At 44.4% G+C, this 22,086-nt stretch overlaps 1 long non-coding RNA gene across 4 annotated transcripts; it reads left to right on the forward strand.

Moving 5' to 3' along the window:
• Positions 1-6: 6 nt before the first annotated feature.
• LOC102247265 lies at positions 7-17,186 on the forward strand. 4 transcript variants are annotated; one of them, XR_001362737.1, is made up of 3 exons: positions 7-246; positions 4,270-4,425; positions 16,818-17,186. It is a non-coding gene; the product is annotated as an uncharacterized LOC102247265 (long non-coding RNA). The 4 variants fall into 4 exon arrangements; XR_001362738.1 differs by having other exon boundaries at positions 16,831-17,186; XR_313769.2 differs by having other exon boundaries at positions 16,838-17,186.
• Positions 17,187-22,086: the final 4,900 nt, after the last annotated feature.

Below are 22,086 nucleotides of genomic sequence, written 5' to 3' on the forward strand. Positions count from 1 at the left end.
GCAGCTGGCGGGGGTGGGCTGGGGATCCCAGAGGAGTCGGCGTGCGCCCAGAGCGTATGAATGGGGTTGTGTTCGCCGCTGGGCTCCCGCCTCCGCGCGATGCCCCCACCCACCCGGCCTGCGCCTGGTCTCGGTGACCTCTGCTCGCCTCAGAGATGCCAGCCGCCCACCTGCCTGCATCCCACTCCTGGCCGCGAGCCCAAGGGTCGCCAGCATTCGGGAGCAACCCTCTCTCCATTTTTCAAAGTACGTATATAGTTGATTTTTGTGTCCTCGGTGGAAGATCAAGGGGGCGCATTTGCCAGTTTCAGGTCCTCAGTAACCAGCAGCGTGATCACCCACCGCCGGCCGCAGCGCTCACTCCCAAATCGCCATTTCTTCCCTACTCCCAAATGAATGCTATACAAGTACGATGCTAGAAGGCTGTGTTGCCAACATGACATATACATAAACGTGAGTGGTGATGGTATTCCCCACACCCTCCTCAAGAATTCACGTTTCAAATGCCGAACGCTAAGTGCACAGGCGCACACGTCTGTATTCTCGCACATGAAGACAAGCCTCTCCCTCCTCTCCCTGCTCCAGCGCCAACCTGGCCCAGCCGGCGGCGTTATATAAATAACACCAGCCCTGCGGCAAACGGCTACATGAGCATTATTTCCTTCTGCACCCATGCACGGCTGAGAATGAGGCTGCACCTTTCACCCCAGCGTCCCCACTTGTTGGACACATTTCATATTCTGAAGTTTATGGATGTCTTGATAGAAGAATCCATTTCCAGTCTTATTGGGGGTGGGGGGGGGCGTTGAAAGAAATGCTTTTGCTTTACAAAGGATACACTCGAAGCTACTGAATGTATTCTTTTGCATTTCCATTCTTTGTTTACTACATATTTAACCTGAAGTTCTTTTTTTGTTATGGGCAACATGTGCTACTAGGTAAAATACTGGCACATCCAAGACAATTCTTTCTGAATGCTGCCAGTGGGCTGGGCCTTGGGGCAGAAGGTGGTGGGCCTTCCTGCTGAGAAGGGGAAGACTGAACACACCAAATCTCTAAGAAATGGGTTCTCGAGACCTGCTCATATTTAAAGAGCTTCTGGGGGTGATAGTGCACATTGTGCTGGCAGTAATGCTTTATTTTCAACTTCGCATTATTGACTTGACTTTTTTCTCCCCTCTCCTCACCCAATTCGAAGATATTATAAATGCAATGTGTTTACCTCCAGGCCTGGAACAGAGAAAGTGATCAGTAAATGTCAGCCATTTATTATTACTGCCACTACTACAATTACTATTATTTACAATCTGCATTTCTATTTCAGATATAATTTTAAAGATATTTATTTGCCCTTCAGTGGCCTACTGTTACATCAGAGGTCTATCTGTGTTTGGCTCTGCCCCCTTACCCATTTGTTGGATTATAACATTGCAAAACAAGCATGACCTTGATGGCCATTCCAATCATAATCCTATATAAGAAAAGGGTAATATGCAAATTGACCCCAGCAGCAGAAAGACTGGGAATGACTGGTCACTATGACACACACTGACCACCAGGGGGCAGATGCTCAATGTAAGAGCTGCCCCCTGGTGGTCAGTGCGCTCCCACAGGGGGAGCTCTGCTAAGCCACAAGCCAGGCTGACGGCTGCCAGTACAGCGGTGGTGGTGGGAGCCTCTCCCGCCTCCTTAGCAGCACTAAGGATGTCCGACTGCAGCTGGCAAGTGCACATCCCCCAAGGGCTCCCAGTCTGCTAGAGGATTGTCTGACTGCCAGCTTAGGCCCAATCCCCCAGGGAGCGGGCCTAAGCCAGCAGGTGGTCATCCCCCGAGGGGTCCCAGACTGAGAGGGCACAGGATGGGCTGAGGGACCCCCGAGTGCACAAATTTTTGTGCACCGGGCCTCTAGTAATATATAATATGAAGCTTTGCAGGGTTGACTTTCAAATATACACTGTTGTTCAATCCTCCCAGGACCCCCAAGAAGTGGGTCTTCAAGATAAGGCTGTGAGACTATCAGATCAAAGAGGTGGCCCACAGCAGAGCCAAATAGCTGGCTTTGAATCCAGATCGTCTAACTTGACTCAAATTCCAGGTTTTCTCCATGTCAACGTGAAGGGACATATTATAATACCATTGGGAAGAGTTTGAAAGGTATTTGTTAATGTGCATTTTTAGGTGGGAGAAGCCCTGGCTCTGGAAGGGAGTTTCATTGCAAGCTGTTATTAGTCCTTGTCCCCAAAAGGTGGTAGAAATCCTCAAATGATACATTCCCAGAATTTGGGGACATTCAGGAAAATGGTCCTCTCTGAAGTGCAAGCTAAAGGAATCAACACAAAATGTTTGTAGTGAGCCTTCTGCAGCACCCACCCAGGCGTTGTAACTAAGTTGCTGGTTAGATGAGAGGTTTCCCTAAATCCCTCTGGGATCAACATGACCCCCAAATCTAGCCAAGAAAATTAAAAGGTAACCAATTTAAAATAAACTAGTCTTCAATTCCTTAAGACATACCTCCAGGGACTTCATTGAGGGACCTAGAGCAAAAGGAGACTTTAGGAAGAATTCAACACTTTGATAGCCTTGAGGATTTAGGTTCCTTTGGGGAAACCAGTCAGCAACTGCTATCGCATTACCCTACTCTACTTTTCTGAGTGGTAGCTACCACTAAGTTCTAGTTTTCTTGTTTACTTATTTATTTACTACCTCCCACCTCTAGATAGGTACCTTGTAGTCAGTTGTATTTCTGATGCCTAAAACAGTGCCTGGTACATGTAAGACACTCAACATCTATTTGATCAAGTTATCTATCAGAATCCTATAACTCTGTTTACATTGATTCTTAAATCACCAAGCAACCTTTTCATATTTGTTTAAGCTCTCAAATATAGTGCTCAGATCAGCCAAAAATGAGAATTAAAATGAACTTGACAATTATACTCCTTATTATAAATAATTGTGCACAATGGATTGGCTCCCAGTATGAAATTATTGTGGGCAGTTATTGGCTTGTAGGCAGTAGACTTATAGGCCAAGTGCAGCTCACAGAATACACACAATCTTTGAAGAAAAATGATTGCCAGCATTTGAAAATCAGGAGATTGAACATTAAAACACACACACACAGCAGAAGCTTCCACGCCTGGTCTTTGCAGGGCCACACTCCCTGGAATGCAGTAGAAGGACAGGTGTTCTGCAGTCCTCTTCCAGCATTCATCTCTCAGACATCATTTGTCTGGCCACCAAAAGCTTCTGAGTCTGTGACCCCCAATTTGTGAAAGTGTCCTGAACTCTCTGATCTCCATAAAGAAGCTGAGCCATTCTCCTTTCCTTTGAAAACATATTAAATAACCTACCAACTTGTCATTTCCTAAAAAATGAAAGGATAGAAAAAAGAAAGATGCAACCTAATCCCCAATATACTTGAACAGGTTTATTTCCTTGGAGATAACAGGAATCAAAAACATTAGCTAAAGTTAATAGAAACCTAATTTCAAATCCTACATAATTTTTATAAAGTTAGTTCCAAGGAATTGGTGTAAGGGTTAACTAACCTAAAATTACAAACTTAGTCATAGCAAATTGATTTCACATTGGTCTTACCTGTATGTTCATATTTTTTGTTTATACTTGAAATCTAGGCAGATACCACATTTTAGAATATTCTGTATCTTTATTTTAATTCTGACTGCAGCTTGATTTCTTTCTTTCAAATATTTATTTGAAAAGTAGGTTATCTTAATTTTTGGAGGGAAATGTGATATGAAATTACTTCAAACTGAGTATCCATGAACATTATTTACATCAGCCTTTGACTTTTGGAATGTTAACTCTGACTTTCTAACAAGGAATTTGACATTTACAAAACCTATCATAAACATAAATGGAAAAGCTGCTTTAGTTCAGTGGCAAAAGTAATAAAAATGTCACATAATCTAGCCTAAGGAAACCTACAGTTGATGTCTTGAGAAAAGCTACACATCTGTACTAATCAAATTCACCCTCCTGATCAAAAGGCCAACTGGAAACAGATAACAAAATGGAGATAAGATGTCTACATAAAAGTTATTCAATTGTAAATGTGATTGATAGGGGTCAATCACTTTTAGAAGCTTGCTCAAATTTTAATTTTCAATTCTTTTGTTGAGTTTTTAAAAAAACCTAGCACAACAAATTGATCTAAATTGGATGCTGGCTTTTGTTTGCTAAAAAATCACAGATGTCACATTTGCTTTATTGTGCTTAACAATGTTTTTTGTCTCCCTCCCACAGACACATTGGAAAAGGGATAGAATGCCAGGACTTACAGGTGAACATTGTATTCTTCATTCCAGCAAGGAAACAGCCTCTTTTTTTTTTTTAAATCATCCCCAAAGTTGCAAATGAATCTCGGGTTTCAAGTATGGACACCCGTGCTTTCCATAAGAGGTGAGCAATCTGAAGACAACCATCATCAGCAGGGTTTGTGGGAACAATGTCAAGTAGCAAAGGTTTAAGGGAAGAAACTTTCACTTCCTAAGAGAGGCAAAATAAGCTCTTTAAAGAACTCTTTCCCTACTAATTCTAATGGAGATGAACAAAAACCCACAACTTCATGGGTGGTGTAGCCAAATCTAAAGTGTTTAAGCTATTTTCCTTCAATGACCAGAAGCTAAAAGGATAAGAGAAGGAATACTCTTAAATGGAGATCACAGAGCCAGAATATACTTTCTGAAGCAAGGTGTTCTTGCCCACCCCCCCCCCCCCCCCAAAAAAAATATGATGAACTTTTGGTCTCTAATTCATAACTATTTTGTCTCTAATTTATGACTATCAGATAGTCATAAAGAATTTTTATATTTAAAAAATTAGCTGTACCTGTATGCATAGTATCTTTAGCAGAAATTATGGGCTACCTCTCAGGGCTTTGATTAAATATTTAGTGTCTCTATAGCAAAAAGCATACAAATGTGTAGATAAAGTTACTGAAACTTTTTTTAAATTAACAGTCAGTACTTTAAAAAATGAAACTGAATGTTTGAACTCTGATTGAGTAAAACACTTTTGCTATTTCAGAAGGTTATTTAACACCCTAATATAAATGAGTACACCTGGCACCATTTCTAATACCTTTCTCTAATAAAAGGAACCAAGGCTCTTTCGGGAAATAATTTATTATAAAACTAGAGGCCCGGTGCATGAAATTCATGCAAGGGTAGGGTTCCTAGGCCTGGCCGGCGATCAGGGCCGATCTGTGGGGCGACCAGCAGGACGATTGGGGGGCCCCCTTGTTGGCACCCGCCTTGGCTGGCCTGGGGCCTGCGGGCTGGGGGCAGCTCCTGCGTTGAGCGTCTGCCCCCTGGTGGTCAGTGTGCATCATAGCAACCGGTTGTTCCGCTGTTCTGCCCTTCGGTTGATTTGCATATTAGGCTTTTATTATATAGGATTAGGGCAGGAGATATATGAGATGAGCCTGGGGAATCTTGTAGTGTCAGAAAGTAAGGAAGTGCTGAACACCTCCACACACACACACACACACACACACACACTGATAGGATTATGTCAAAGGGACACAGGAGCCAACTGAAAGAGCTTCCAGTCAGGGGGCAGCTCCAGCAGAAAGAATACTTCTTCTCTAAAACCTCCAAAATATCACAGCCCACCTCATTGGCTCTGATTGCTGCTGGCTGGGTCATGTGCTATTTTTTCAGCCTATCCCTGTGGCTCCAGGACTGTGATGCTCTGATTGGCCAAGCTTGATCCACATGGCACGGAAGGAGAAACAACAATGTCCATTTCAATTTTCTTGTTAAAAATGACATGCAAATTCTAGATTTTTAAAAATATGTATAGCTGTCTTTTGGGGCCCTTAATCTGAAAGAGAAAATAGATAAAGCGTTAGTTGCAAAATATGTCAAGAAAAAAACCCTCCACTTTTCAGGAAAATTCAGCGAATAAATTAAAGGTAACTACTACCTGCAAGACCACCATGGACTCCAAGTTATCTAAACTGCACTGAAGTATAAAATTCCGTCTTCCCTGCCTTCACTGTGTGAGATGCTCAGAAATTCTGCCTGCTCCAAGCAGCACTGAGCAGAAGCTCAGGCAAACCATTCAGTCCTCACCTTTCATTGGAGCCTCATGAGGACTCACCCTCCAGGCTGGAGCTGGAACTGGTTTGAGTCAACACAGCAGCAGGCATAGTTCCCTAGATCCTGTTGGAAACTTTCTGCCAAAAAGGGGGAACCTCACTTCGTTTGCTGATAGTTCTATTTTATGTTTTTGCCCTTTTTATTCATCTAGTTACTTATTGAAAATGGCCGTAAAGCCATGCATTAGATGAGGCTTTTGCAAACAGAAATGGATGTTTGTAACGAGCAGGCCCAAATGTGTCCACACAAGTCTCTGCTCTTCCAGTGGGGACAGCAGGCTCCTGAGAGAGGTGCTGTTGTTCACACCTTCCGGCCCTCTTTTCCTGAAATTGCATTTGGAGTTTGCAGCACATTCTTTCAAATACTCTCAATTGTGAAAATGTTTACACTCTTGACTTTAAGAAAAGTGGCTGATTAGTGATTAAGCTGAGAAATATCATTGGGGACTTAAAATGACCTGTGACTATAAAATAAGGAGGTAGAATTTCTTCTGTTGCCCTTAAAGTGGCTCTGGAGGTAAGGGTTTCCTGAAAGCTGTGAGGGGAAGAAGCCGGCCTGGTGGCCATGTGAGATGAGGCTCTGACTAGCTGTTAAAGAGCTTGCTTTCTTCTCCATGCCCTCTTTAAACACCACTCCACTTTTAACCTCTGCTGAGCCTTTACCCTCCGCATTTTCATTTAATAAAAGTGTCCAAATCCCAAGAGGAATTGGAGAAGAATTTCAATCATTCCCAGCCCACGTGTTCTCCACAGAAAGGGACGTTTTATATTTGCTTTTAGCCAAAGAGGCATCCCTTTCGAACTGTGGTAAGAAAAAGGGATTCGAAAACAAAGTCAAAACAGTGTCCTGTTCCTCTGGGCTCCATCTTCCACATGTTTTATTTCTCCTCCTTTCGGAGGTGTGACCCACCTAATTAAATCTCAGGGTGTGAAGCCCTGCTGGTCCTGACTTGGCAATTTTCAACACAAGTGCCCCTTTATGGATAGTTTGTTAGGGATCTTCCCGTTACCTCAGATGAACATACTAATCAGCTACTGAGGCTACTTAGGAAAATAATTCCAATGGCTCCTCGCCCTCTTCTAATTACCAAGTCCCAAGCTTCTGGACTCAGTCCCAAAGTCTCTCATTTTCCTCTTCCCCTTTGTTTTTCCCTTGCTTCCATTAGTGTCTGCACTGGAATTCAGCCACACTGTTTGAAGTTCTCTGTTGCTATGAGATGCTATTTTGCATCAAACCCAAGTGTGAACTAACACTAATTAAGGCCTTTATGTACCTTTGCAAATAGCCACTGTGCTTTTGCCCAGGCCAAGGAGGAATAGGGTTCTTTTCATTTGTTTTAATAGCGACCTGAAGGTCCAGAGGTGACCTGTCGAAATAGAAGCAGGGAAGAAGCAACTTGGGGGTGGAGAGTGGGAGAAGCTTGTTAGTGTATTTGCCAGAGCACCACGACCATTTTCTTCCAGAACAACACAAAATTAATAATTTCTCCCTTGCCTGGCCAGGAAAATACCATTTTGGAATGAAAACAAATAATGAAAATAAATGGAATCTCTAGTCATCTACCTTAAATCTCTATTTTCTGGGAGAGAAAACTGAGGCTTCAGAAAAATTGAAATTTTTGACCAAAATCAAAGAGTTTCTCAGAGGTCAGCCTGGGATAAGGGGATAGTTAGTTTTTCTGACTCCCAGTCACTAAATTCTGGATGCTGCCTCCCTGGAAATGGAATGTGTATAGAATACCATATAATCAATAACAGAACTACTGACACACAATCAACAGGGCATTTTCCCTGCTCATTCTCCAGCTTCATCTCTCATAAACATATAGCTTAAATGTATGAAAATAGGTTTTCTTTGAGTTCCTCCCTGAAACTTTTAGTTCTCTGAAGACCCAACTGGGTATCTTTCATAATTTGTACCTAGTAGGGGCTCAATAAATGGTGAATAGAGAGATGAATAACACAAGGCAAATTCAGCTTTTCCACTAAGAAACATATCAACTCTCCTGTTAGTGCCAGTTAACTTAGTCAACCAGCAGAGGTGAGAAAGCAAGTTCCACTATCTTTCACTTCTATTATTTTGATAAATTTGACTTATTTTTAAAAAAATCAATGAAATATTTAAAGTAACCTGAAATCCAAAACAAAAGCATTACCCATTCAAAGTTTCACTTTATCTCCAGAACTGAGAGACAATTTGAGTCCTCAAACGAGAGGCAATTCCTGTGGAAAGGCTAGCCTCTCATGAACTCTACACTGCGTGGAATTTCTGGGCCTTTTTCAAAATGACTAAGTCTTTTATTCCATCAGCCTCTGACCTCAGTGCTCAGAATCTAGGAAGAGCTAACTTCCATTTCCAGGGACTCATCTCACAAACATGGGAGAGCTCCACACAAACAAGGCTTAGATGACCGGGCCTGGGGTCCGAGGGAGCCCCTCATGCTGTGCGGACTTGTCTGGGGTTGTGGGCTGAGTGGAAGAAGAAGTTATTCTTTCTTTCTGACAACATAATTAAAATGCTAGACCAACACATGAAAGTGTTACAAAGTTAAAAATGGTGCAAATATCTATAATAATAAAAGTGCAATATGCTAATTAGACCAGACATCCTTCCGGATGTCCTTCCGTCCTTCTGGATGAAGCCAGGGCTACGAGGAAAGCCTGGGTCCTGGGTGCCTGCTGGCAGCCAGAGGGAAGCCCAGGTCCCGGGTGCCAGAGGGAAGCTGGTGCCGGCAGCTGGGGGAAGGAAGGCCTACTCTTGCATGAACTTCGTGCATCGGGCCTCTAGTGAATAATGAATTCAGAAAGGAAAACTAATAAAACAATTCTATTTACAATTGCATAAAAATAATAAAAATAAAATACTTGTGAATAAATTTAAACAAAGATGTAAAAGACCTATACTCAGAAATTTATAAGATACTGAAGAAAGAAATTGAAAAAAATACAAATAAGTGGAAGTATATACCATGCTCATGGATAGAAAGAATTAACATAATTAAAATGTCCATACTTCCCAAAGCAGTCTATTAAGATACCAATGCCATATTTCACAGAACTAGAAAAAATATTCCAAAACTTTATATGGACCACAAAAGATCCTGAATAGCAACAGCAATCTTGAAAAAGAAGAACAAAGTTGGAGGAATCAGACTATCTGATATCAAACTATTCTATAAGGCCATAGTAATCAAAACAGCATGGTACTGGCATAAAACAAACATATAGGTCAATGGATCAGAAATAATCCTGATAAATATGGTAAACTAATATCTGACAGAGGAGGCAAGAACATACAATGGAGTAAAGATAGTCTATTTAATAAATGCATTTGGGAAAACTTGGCAGATATGTGCAAAAAAATGAAACTAGACCACCTTCTTACCATACATAAGAACAAACTGCAAATGTATTAAAGAATTAAATGTAAGACTTGAAACCATAAAACTCCTAGAAGAAAACATAGGCAGTAAAATATCAGACATTTCTCCTAGCAATGTTTTTTTTCTGGGCAAGGGAAACAAAATAAAATAAGTAAATGGGACTGCATCGCAGCAAAGTGATTTTGCACAGCAAAGGAAACCATAAACAAAATGAAAAAACAACCCCTGAATGGGCAGACATATTCATCAATGATACATCTGATCAGGATTAATATCCAAAATTTATAAAGAACTTAATATAACTCAATACCAAAAAAAATTTTAAAAAATTGTCCAATTTAAAAAATGGGCAAAGGACCTGAATAGACACTTCTCCAAAGAGGACATACTGACGGCCAATAGACACAGGAAGAAATGCACAATGTCACTAATCAGAGAAATAAAAATTAAAACCACAATGAGATATCACCTCACACCTGTCAGAATGGCTATTTATATATATAAAAGCCTAAGCGACCGTTCAACTGTTGGACCATTGGACTGTTCGACCAGTAGCTATGATGCGCACTGACCACCAGGGAGCAGATGCTCAACGCAGAGGCATGGAAATATGGAACACACTGATGAATCTCAGAGGGAAGAGGGGAGGGGGGAGGGTGGGAAGAGATTAACCAAAGATCTTATAACAGATTCTTGCACCGGTGGGGTCCCCAGATTTCGAGAAGGCACAAGCCAGGCCGAGGGACCCCACCAGTGCACGAATCCATGGCCAGGCCTCTAGTCTATAATAATAAAAGCGTAAGTTGCTAATTACACCAGACAGCCGAATGACCTTCCGGATGTCATTCTGGATGTCCTTCCGGATGACCTTCCTGATGAAGCTGTGGCAGCGGGGGCCGAGGCAGAGGTGGTTAGAGGCAATCAGGCAGGCAGGCAGGGGCAGTTAGGGGCGATCAGGCAGGCAGGCAAGCAAGTGATTAGGAGCCAGTGGTCCAGGATTGTGAGAGGGATGTCCGACTTCTGGTTTAGGCCCGATCCCGCAGGGGTTCCGGACATCCCCCGAGGGGTCCCAGATTGCGATATATATAGCTAATATGCAAAGTGTCCCCTCGGGAGTTTGACTGGGAGACAGGGAGTTCGGTTATCACTATGACATGTGCTGACCACCAAGGGGAATGAAGGAAGACCCCAGCCAGCAGCCAGGAGCTGGCAGCCAGGGAAGGGAGTCCCCGGCTGGCAGCCAGAAGGCCCTGATTGCCCCTGTTCGCTGGGCAGGCCTAGGGACCCTACCTGTGCATGAATTTCAAGCACAGGGCCTCTGGTTATTATATAAGTACACAGAGATCCAACCACTGAATGTCAGGGAGATGTCTACTGTAGAGAAGGTACTGTTTCTCCCAAAGGGATTGGGGGCCACTTGTGAAAGGGGTGGACGTGAGACTTTTCTTTGAGGCAAATGGGCACCCAGTTGGGTTGAGTATGACCTGATGCTCTGGGCTTCTTACGTCACCCTGGTCTTTGCAGGGCTCCTCCCATCTCTTGATCCCTTTGGCAGTTACTTGTTTATTATGTTTGAAACATGTAGTAGTTAGATGGTGCTTGTAAGTGGAATGAAATATTTCCACTGCTTTTCTGACTGCCACTTATTTTAAGAAAAAAAAAAACAGCCACTGGATAAAATCCTTTGGTCCAGGTCACCGAGGACAGGCCTTGCTGCTCACTCAGCCCCATCCCTCCTCCCATGACTGCCTCTGACCAGGAAATGTCCATTCTCATGGCGACTTCCTGTCTTCTGCACCTACAGGTGGAAATTATTGGATTAATCCAACCTGAGAATACTTCAAAACATCACTTTATCAGCCAGAAATGGTCAGAGAATTCAAAGTGGTCATGATTTTCTGTGGGTTACTGGGATTGTTTTCTCAGCAGCAATGTTACTGTCATGGACACATTTTTGTTCCTGTGACACAGTGGGAAACTCCCAACAATGCAAGGGAAGGGGATCCTACACAGCCTGTCCACTTTAGGGCAGAAGCTCTTTGCTTGGAGTTTATGGATACTGAAATTATATAGTCATGTGCATTTATCTGAGGAGAAGGTCCATGTCTTTCATTAGGCTTTTAAAAAATATATTTGTTTATTGATTTCAGAGAGGAAGGGAGAGGGAGAAAGAGAAACATCAATGATGAGAGAGAATCATTGATTGGCTGCCTCCTGCACACCCAACTCTGAGGATTGAGACAAAAACCTGGGCATGTGCTCTGACTGTGTCCTCCTGGTTCATAGGTCAATGCTCAACCACTGAGCCACGCCGGTTGGGCTGTAAATAATTAATTCTCTGTATTAAGTGCTCCAGAAGCAAACACCTCCACTCCCTGGATAGTTTAGTAAGGATGATGGCCTTACTGGTACCTAAAAGGTAGATTCTGACTCATCCATAGCACAGTCGTTGAACCTGTGCCAGTGACATATACTGTGATAGGACAAGTGCCCCAAAGCTATAGGAACTGATAAGGAATTCACAGTCCAGTTAGCAGAGGACAATAATGTTGTCTGTTTTGAAAAAAAATCGGTGTACGTAGAAGACTCCAGAGCTAGATAAGGGTTCAAAGAGATCACAGAACAGACCAAGCTTGACGTACATCCAGACTGAGCTTTAGGAGTTAGCTAGGTAATAGGGACCGTGGACAGAAGGCTGGAGGCAGCAGGAGCAATGTCAGGAGCCTGCCCAGACTTCACTGTACACAGGTATTACCTGGAACTTGATACGTTGCAGATTCTGAATCTGCGCATCTGGGTAGGACCTGAGGAGCAACATTTCCAAAAAGCCACTAGGTGATCCACTGTTGGCTGGCCCCCGTTTGATTTATCTATATTGTTGAAAGTTTTACAGATGACCCCTTTTTCCCCCTTTGACGCCCTCCTCCTCACTCCCACCCCCTCCCCAGGCCTTCACCACACTATTGTCTGTTTCTACGACACTGACCCCAATTTGAGGAGAAGAGGTTTACCAGATGATTGGGGGCCAACGAATAGCTCAGGGTGGCTGGGGCTCAAGAAGGGGCTCAGAGTGCCAGGAGAGCCCCTCTTTCTCTGAAGTATTTGAAACATACAGAAAAGTGCAGAAAATAATATAAGCGTGTACTATCCAGATTTTACACATGTTGACATATCTGCTTCATGTTTTTTAAAGACGTGGTAGAAACTTCTCCATGTTCCTCCGGTCGCCCACCCCCACCCTCTCCTCAATAGGACTTCTCACCTGGGGTCTGTTCATGCCAACACGTTTTTATATTTTCACATGTGTACGTGTAAATAATTAATATGTCGCAGTTTTTTGTCTTTTATATAAATAACACTTCACACAGTGTTCTTCAGCTAACATCTTTTCTCAATTCTATGTTTTCAAAATTTGTACGGGTTGATATTTGGAGACATGGTGATACCGTTGTAATAATCTGGTTATTATTTAACAGGAAAGGAGTGAGGGGGAGACCAATAATATAGGCAAGCCACTTATACAGCTGTGCCAGACAGCTGCAGTTATCGCTCTCCAAGTCTGTTCTCTGCTGATTAGTGGAGGAAATAACCGGGCAAAGGCAGTTTATACGTGTGCCCAGTAAGGTTTAAGTGACATAGGAAGGTGCTTATCTGTCAGTCACACCAGGAAACAAGTCAGTGGCCACTGCAAGGGTTTGAAACCTAAATATTTAAACTCCTGGACAAAGAGCCTCTCTCTCTCTTGCCTCTCCTACTTGCCTACACTCCAGGGACTCCTGTTGCAGGGGCCCCCTCCCCTACATTTGCCCACGTGACTCACGGCCATGTGGGACCCACACAGTGGACTGAGGGACTTTAATTAGCCGGATGCTACATCGGACCCAGCTGCTCTGGATTCTGGCTTTGCTTTTGGCTGTGCGGAAGCCCCAGCTGCACCTGTTCCGGGAGTGGGTTAGGGGCCTGGGACTATACAACCCCAGGAACGTAATTCCATGCAAATAAAGTCTTTTACCACATCTCATTATCCCAAGAGCCCCACTCCCACGAGGGACAGGGAAATTGGGCCCACTCATCTCTCCGGTAACAATACATCTATTTTGAGCTGCTATTTTAGTAGTATTCCTATGAATTTACTATAGTTTATTCATCCATATCCCTATTAATGAAGTTTTAGGTTGTTTCCTTTTGTTCATCCTTAAAAACAGTGATTTGGATTGGAAAATGGCAGCAGAGCAGGTGGATCTTTTTCCCACCTCCTCCCAGAATGTCACTGGAACTAAATTGGGGAACATTTACTCTGAAATACCAGCTGAAATCTGGCTGAAGAGGGGACTTTTAACAAAGAAGGGCAGACACCACCTTGAGATTGGTAGGAAGGGCAGGGTGGTGAGAGGGGCTGGCCCAGCTCCCAGGAGCAGCAGGCCAAGGGTGAGGGGGTTCCCCCAGACTGGAGAGAGGCCTGCACCCCAGGCAGGGTTCCCCAGCCTGACAGTCAGAGCCTGGGGCAGCTGCCCATGAAGCAACCAGTGGTGGGGCTTCTAGCAGCTGGGGAGCTGAGCCACCGGAGACAAAGTCACTGTTTTTAAAGGGCTGGCACATAGGATTTTCGTTCTCAGACACTCACCCTAGGTTCTTTCTGAGCCTTGTTTCCTAATAAACAGCTTAAAAATTCATATCCCCAAAAGGCACTTAAGGGTGGCAAAACTTTGGTTCCCTTCAGTTTCTTCATGAAAAAAGACTGAAGGCAATTCCTAACACAAGTCCCAAGAAAGAACCTTCAGCCCTAGCCGGTGTGGCTCAGTTGATTGGACATCGTCCTGTGCACCAAGAGGTCACGATTCCCGGTCAGGGGACATGCCCAGGTTGTGGGCTTGATCCCCAGTCAGGGTGAGTGCAGGAGGCGCATGATTGATATTTCTTTCTCACATCAATGTTTCTCTCCCCCCGCCCCTCCTCTTTCTCTAAAAATCCAATAAAAAACTTTTTTTTAAAGGAACCTTTAACCTTCCCTCCTTTCATGGCCAAGAGATTCAGACAGAGAAACCTGCTTTGGGAAGAGAGCTCAGGATGTCTCCTTAGCCTAATTCGAATTAAGTATGGTAACTAGGGGGCTTCAAGCCAGGCGAGTTAGCTAGACACCCTCTGTGTCCCACTGTTTCTGACTTGCCTGGCCAGAATTTTCCTGCCATGTGTGTTCCACTCTTTCTCAACTACCTGTAAATTGCCCATTCTCACTTCTGAAATCTAAGACACCTTCTCCTTTTTTCAAAATTGTCTTATATACCAAATGTTGCCTCACTATCTTTGAAATTTTCATGCTTATAAAAAATCCCCATGTACATACAGTAAAATTTTGATGTTTCTCCTGTTAATCTCTGTTAATTTGAGAATTAACCCAGCTAAAAGACTTAGAAGGTGGGAGGAAAGATCTAGTTTTTCTTAGCCCCAACAAAACTTTACAAGGGTACTTAGAGCCTGAAGCATTTGTGTACTGAACGAAATATTTGGATGGCAGAGTAAATATAGTGAGATTTCTTTTAGGTCACCTGTCCGTTGAGTACGTGGTTTGCCTCCTTATTCTCACTGTACCCCATTCTTGGGTCCTGGCACCTGCTCTTCTTTCCCTTCATCAGAGGCCATTGCTGTCCCCAATGGGATCAGCCAACCCCGTCACTGGCCTGCGCTCTGGGACCAGGTTCCTGACTTCTGCAGGCTCAGATGCTTCCCTCTGCACACAGAGACGAACACGTTGATAATTCTTACTACCTACCAGACACTCAGCTCACACACCTCTTACCCGTTCTTATCACCCAACATGAAAGCCCCCCCTTTTTTTTATCATGTATCACTTCTTCTCTTTTTATCCTTAGGGTCCATAAGATTAAAGTGTGGCTCATGAATATGTTGCTTTGATGATTAAACATAGTAGATATGAATTTTATTTATAAATTGATTATGGTTTGTGTTTTATAATCTATGTATTTGTAACATTATGTCCTATTAGTTCAACCACAGCACAAAACTGTTGACTGATGTGAAAATATTTCTCAGGAGAGCTGGAAACTTCCTCCCTGACCCACCTTCCAGCCCTTCCTCTATTGTTATCCATCAAATATGGAACCTGTATACTCACAACTCCCCACTGCACATTCCCTACCTTTCCTTGCTGTACTGAAGTCAACCTCTCCTGAGGATATCGGGCTATTCCTTTCCCAGTAACCCTCACCAATGGCTGCTCTTTGTTATCCTCAGACCTCAGGATCAGGACTAGAAGTTGCCTCTTCTCAGTCACTTCTACGGCTTTGAGACTCCCCTATCTGGCTAGTCTGTATTCTCTCCCTCTGATGTGCTGCATCTCACTCCTCCTGGCCAGTCCCCTCCTATGTGCTTTAATGACTTAAGCAACTGCTCATTGTCTTCACCACTCTATGTCCTACCATAATTCTGGTGACTTTAATGTTTAGATGGCTGACTCAACTCTGCAATTCTGACTTCTCAGTTCTGTGACTTCCTCAAATCCAGTGACCTTTTTCTCCACTCCACATAGCTCTCTCTCCCATGGCCACAAATTGTATTAGTCAGCTCAGGCTGCCAGAACTATATATATATACATAGGGACTATTTCCCTGTAAGTTCATTTAACCTTACTTAACTCTTAGCAGCCTTATCTCCAGATATAGTCGTATTTGGGGATTAGGGTTTCAACATATGAATGGGGGAGAGGGGACAATTCAGCCCAAGCAATGTCCTGACTTCATTGTTACCATAAATGCCATCAACTCTGAGATTGATTGTTACCATAAATGCCATCAACTCTGAGATTGATTATCCCAGCTTGAATACAGCTTTGTTGCTTCCAGATCCCAACTTAGGTACTCCTGTGGTAGTCTGTTAGACAGACATGAACAGAGCAAGGATGATGGGCCAGGGACAGAAGGTCACCAGGTAGAAAGCCACAGGTGCCTACCAAGGGGCAAAACTGGGAAAACAAGGACCTAGCTCCCAGGGTAACCTTTCCACATCTAGCATATCCCTGGTCATGCAGTTTGGGGCCCCTGACCTTTCATATCACTGGTTCTGTGGTTTACACCCTCTGACCTTTCATATCGCTGGTCATGTGGTTTACACCCTCTGACCTTTCATATCTCTGGTCATGCAGTTCAGACCCTCCCCTGACCTTTCCTCCACTGACATGTTGCTAGTTATGCGGCAGACTGTCTTTGAGGAAGAACAAGGGCTGAAGAGTGGCCTTGTCCAACTCCCATGCAGGCCCTTGCTGGACCACGACCTTAAGCATTAACCCCTAGGGATAACATCTAGGCCTCAGTTGTGTTTCAGCTCCAGGCCCAGAAAGGCAACAAAAACAGACAAGTGATGCCATAGCTGACCTCAGAACCAGCTGCATTGACTAATGACCCTCTGCCCTGGTGCCCACCAATCAGCAGAGACCATGACCCTGAAGAACACACCTGGAAAGCTGATGAATATTCTACTGGGATCCGCTCCTGAGACCTCCAAATAAATACCCTCAAGACAAAGGACCCTGTGTAGCTCTCTCTATGGAGCACACCACACCTTTCCCCGCCCCATTCTCCCAGGCATGATTTCCTTGCCCTCTTTCTCCTAAGCTCCAAGGACTCTTCTTTGGCCTCTGTAACTTGTTTCCTGAGCCCATTTCTTTTATGGCTCACTTCTACCTTTGTGACTTTCTAAATAAAACTTTCTCTTATAGTGTGAGTCTTGACTCTGAATTCTTTCGCAGCCAGGACTCAAGTACTGAGGTTACTGAACCAAGATCTGGTCTGACTCCACCAATCTAACATCTGGTGCTATTTCACTGCCACTATACCTGTTTTCACTTGCACTGAGATTTTTAGTAGGTTAGCTTTTCTATGCATCTGCTTTTCTTTACCACCCTGCTTTCTTCTGTTTTCATTTCTCCCTTCTCTTGCCTAGACTCTTAGTCCACTATTTTCACCATATCTGGCTAACATCACGAACTCCATTGTTGTTCTAATGTACCACACCCCCCCCAAAAAAAAACTAAACAAACAAACCTCTATTCCTAGATCACCCTTACTCTCCCCTTTTTGTTCCTAAACCTAGGATGCAAGCCTTACTGGAGAAAAGCATTTCATAGTGCAGGTGGTGTTAGCAAAAGTTTATGGTCAGCTGACTTGTACTAACACACTATGGAGCAGCCTTTGATATTTCCAAAGTCGGTGCCTACTTCCATCATTTACAGCTTCTAATTTAGGCCAATTCTTCTCATCTCTGTGCCTCCCAACCCCAACCCTCAGTACTTTGAGCACAGCTGAAGCTCCACAGACAATGCCGAAGGGGGCCTTCCACACCCCTCCTGCTATCCTGGTTTCCACTGTTCCTTTCCCTTGTCCTTCCAGCTGTAAGGGTGGGAAAAATTTCTCTCTGTTGCCAGACTCTGGATGTATTAACACCCCTCCACCTTTCAACAACAATTCTACAGTTTTCTGACACTAACTAGATGTCTCATAATTCAATTCAATCCTGACACTATCTACCCAGAGTTAGTGCAGACCCTCACAGGTTAAGGGGCTCAGTCCCATAAGATTGCCCCCACTTCAGATGCCAGCCACAAGTTCCAGACCCCCAGGTGATCCATACTTCTGTCCAACTTGGTGACAAATTCAGGGGTCTCACTATGCCTCTGTAGGTTCAGTAATTTGCTAGAATGACTCACAGAATTCAGGAAAGCACAGTACTTACAATAAAGTTTTATTATAAAGGATACAACTCAGGAACAGTCAAATGGAAGAGATGAAGAGGGTAAGGTCTGTAGAAGTCTCAAATGCAGGCACTTCATCCCTGTTGAGTCAGGGTGCACAACCCTCCTGGTATATCAATACGTTCACCAACCAGGAAGCTCTCCTGAGCCTCATTGTCCAGAGTTTTTATGGAAGTTTCATTACTTAGACATGATTGATGAAATCATTGGCCATTGGTGATTGAACAGGATCTCCAGGCCCTGTCTTCTCTCAGGAGGCCAGGGGAGTGGGGCTGAAAATTCCAGCCCTCTAATAACATGGTGGTTCCTCTGTGAATTAGCCCCATCCTAAAACTGTGCAGGAGCCCACCAGGAGTCACCGAATTAGCATACACTCAGGTGTGGTCAAAAAGGGCTCATCATGAATAACAAAGGACATTCCTATACTCAGGAGGTGCCAAAGGTTTTAGGAACTCTGTTCCAGGAACCAAGGACAAAGACTACATTCTTTTTATTTTATTACTAGGGGCCCAGTGCATGAATTCATGCACCTTGAAAGAAAATGTGGGCTGTGAGGCTGTGGTGGGCACAGGGGTAGGTCCCGCCCCCTCCCGCCGCAGCCCCTGGTCCCCTGTCTGCCAGCAGCCCCACTCCCACTGCCACCCCTCCCACATACTGAGCACGGAGTGATCCCCTGTGGGATCGGGCCTAAACCAGTGGTCAGATATCGCTCTTGCAATCTGGGACCACTGGCTCCTAACCACTCACCTGCCTGCCTGCCTGATCATCCCTAACTGCCTCTGCCTGCCTGCCTAATCGCCCCTAACTCCCCTCCCCTGCAGGCCTGATCTTGCCCCGAACTGCCCTCCCCTGACAGCCAATTTGATTCTGATTGGTTGGTTTCTATGTTAGCGTGAAAGGCTCCACCTCCTAGGCAGCCATTGGCTCTTCACAGTTCACCCAGATTTGGTTCTCATTGGTCGGTTTCCATGCCAGTCAGCATCTCCAGGCCTATCTCTGGGCCTGATCAGAAAGGCAGGGCTGATCAGCAGCCCCTGAGGCCCGGAGAAAAACAGAGGCGCAGCTGCTGGTGAAGTCTGGAGAGAAAGAGAGAGGCAATGGCTGATCAACAGCTGCCACAGAGGCTGCAGATCAGACCTTGCCTCTCTCTCTGGGCCTCTCTCTGGGCCTCTCTCTGGGCCTGATCCACAGCCCCCTTGGCAGTCTGCAGGACTGACTTACAGTGTTCGGTTGGTCATTATGGACCCTGGGTTTTTATATATTAGGACTAGAGGCTGCAGGACTGACTTACAGTGTTCAGTTGGGTTTTTATATATTAAGACTAGAGGCCCAGTGCACAAAATTCATTCACGGGGTGGGGGGTCCCTCAGCACAGCCTGCACCCTCTCCAATCCAGGACTGCTGGCTCCTATGGGGTCCCTCAGCACAGCCTGCACCGTCTCCAATCCAGGACTGCTGGCTCCTAACTGCTCACCTGCCTGCCTGCCTGATCGCCCTAACCACTCTGCCTGCCTGCCTGATCATTCCTAACTGCCTCTGCCTGCCTGCCTGATTGCCCCTAACCAACTCTGTCTGTCTGCCTGATCACCCCTAACTGCTCTCCCCTGCCAGCCTGATCACCCCTAACCGCTCTGCCTGCCTGCGTGATTACCCCTAACCACCTCTGCCTCGGCCCCCACCACTGTGGCTTTGTCCAGAATGACGTCTCTAAGACGTCTGGTCTATCCAGTCTAATTAGTATATTACCCTTTTATTAGTATAGATACCACACCCGCTCCCCTTATTTTTCCTAACCCTATTCACACCTTCTGTTCAGATGAATCATTTGGGTAAAATATGTTTCCACCTATATACCTGCAACTTCTTGGCAGACACAGTGGCCATGCTGGGTACCCCATGTGCATGTACATCACAACATTCATAGCACTGCACTGCATCTCGTGTGCCTGCTCAGGTTCTTCTCTACACTGTGACTCCTTGAAGAAGAAATGTGTCCTGTTCACCCCTGTAACCCCACCAGTCTAGCCCAATAGTAGGTTCATAGTGCCTGTCAACCATTTTTTAATGGATCAGCTAATGGTTCCGTCTCTCATTTTGGGCATCCATTCATTCAGCGTCTCATGTGGGAGATAATGCACTAGATATCAGGCACACAAAGTCACTGCTAGTTAGGACCTCATACTCCAGTGGGCTTGGATTTCACTCTGGAAGAGACAGAAGGACCACCCAGGCTTATCTGATTTTTGCCAAACCCAAGACAGGCCTCCAAAGTAACACAGGTTTTCTCACAGACACTGAGACAGTCTGTGGCACTGAGGACTCCCCTGCGGCTCTCAGGCTGGGAACACTCTGCTGCTCTGACTTTACGTTCCGGGGACCTCCTTGGTCTCTCTTTTAGAATGTAGGGAGCAATTGACTCTGAATAGTTTATTGCTTGGAGGTAACAGAAACTCTCTCTGCAGATTTTTCTCTCTGCCTGAGAGCCAAGCAAGTGGAGGTTAGGTGCTCCAACCCTGCCTGGTTCAAGTTACTTAGCTCAGTTTGTACTTGCCTCGGTTTCTGCATCTATAAAACGGGTGTTACAGTAATACCTCTTAGAACATGTTCTAACTACATAATAAATGTAATCTGGCCAGGCCAGAGTGGCTCAGTGATTGGAGCATCATCCCGTGCCCTGAGGGGTTGTGGTTCAATTCCAGGTCAGGGCATGTACCTGGGTTGTAGGTTAGATCCTCTGTCGGGTTGCATTTGGAGAGCAGCCAGTCAATGTTTCTCTCTCACATTGATGTCTCTCACTCCTCCTTCCTCTTTCTAAGCATGTACTTGAGTGAGAATTTTAAAAAAGTAATCTGCAATAAGCATTCTTTCTTCATAATCATCCTCTTATGGGGGACGTAAAATATATCCCCATATACATAAAGGAAAGCTGGAGAGTCACAGCAGAAACTACTAAATAAGTGATGGGAGAATGACTTTTTAATGTACATATTTTTAAATTATTTTTCACTTATCTTGAGTTTTAACCATGGATATTTATTTAAAAAACACTTCACTGTACCTGATAGATTTCAAAATGTCAAAATCTCTCCTCTGTGTGTAGCTACATTCTCTGACGTTGGGCACACATCTTTATGCCCCTCCATCTCGGTCCCACTCACTACATGTGGCTCACAATAAAGATTTCCAGTGCTTGTCTTGGGACTTCTCTGCTGATCTTGGTTGAGCTAGAAAATGAGCCTTTGAATGAATGGCCGGGGTAGGACACATCCCAGCAGCAATGACTTGTTTATGTGAACTTGGACTTTGACCAGTGATGGCAATAATAAACAAATATCAAAGCACAGCTTGGATTTAAAATGACTGGAATATATTATAGTACATTAATTCCATAGAGGTTTTCAAACCAGACTGACCAGGCATTTGAAAATCATTTATCTTAAATGGGTCTCTGAAATGTACCAGGACATTAGAAATGACAGTGAATTGTGTTTACTACATGTTTTACACTAAAAAATAGAAAGCATCACAATTCCTATGCTGGGTAAGGGCATTTTCTTAATCCCATAATTAGCTCTGCTAACATCCAACATCACATCCAATTTCTGTCCTTTGAATAGCCACCTCTTTTAAAAAGCTAGTTAATGTATGACTTTACAGACACAAAGGCCAAAATAAATCAAGTGGTGCCTGCTTCAGCCCACAGGTGACGAGATATGGGAGAAAGGGACAGGGAAAGGAAGACATGACTGGCATCTCCAGCTCTGGAACTTGACAGCGCCTCTCTTTGTTCACCTGCTACGTCATCCCACAGA

The sequence above is a fragment of the Myotis brandtii genome, unplaced genomic scaffold (assembly GCF_000412655.1).
Source record: "Myotis brandtii unplaced genomic scaffold, ASM41265v1 scaffold300, whole genome shotgun sequence".
NCBI classification, from domain to species: Eukaryota; Metazoa; Chordata; class Mammalia; order Chiroptera; family Vespertilionidae; genus Myotis; species Myotis brandtii.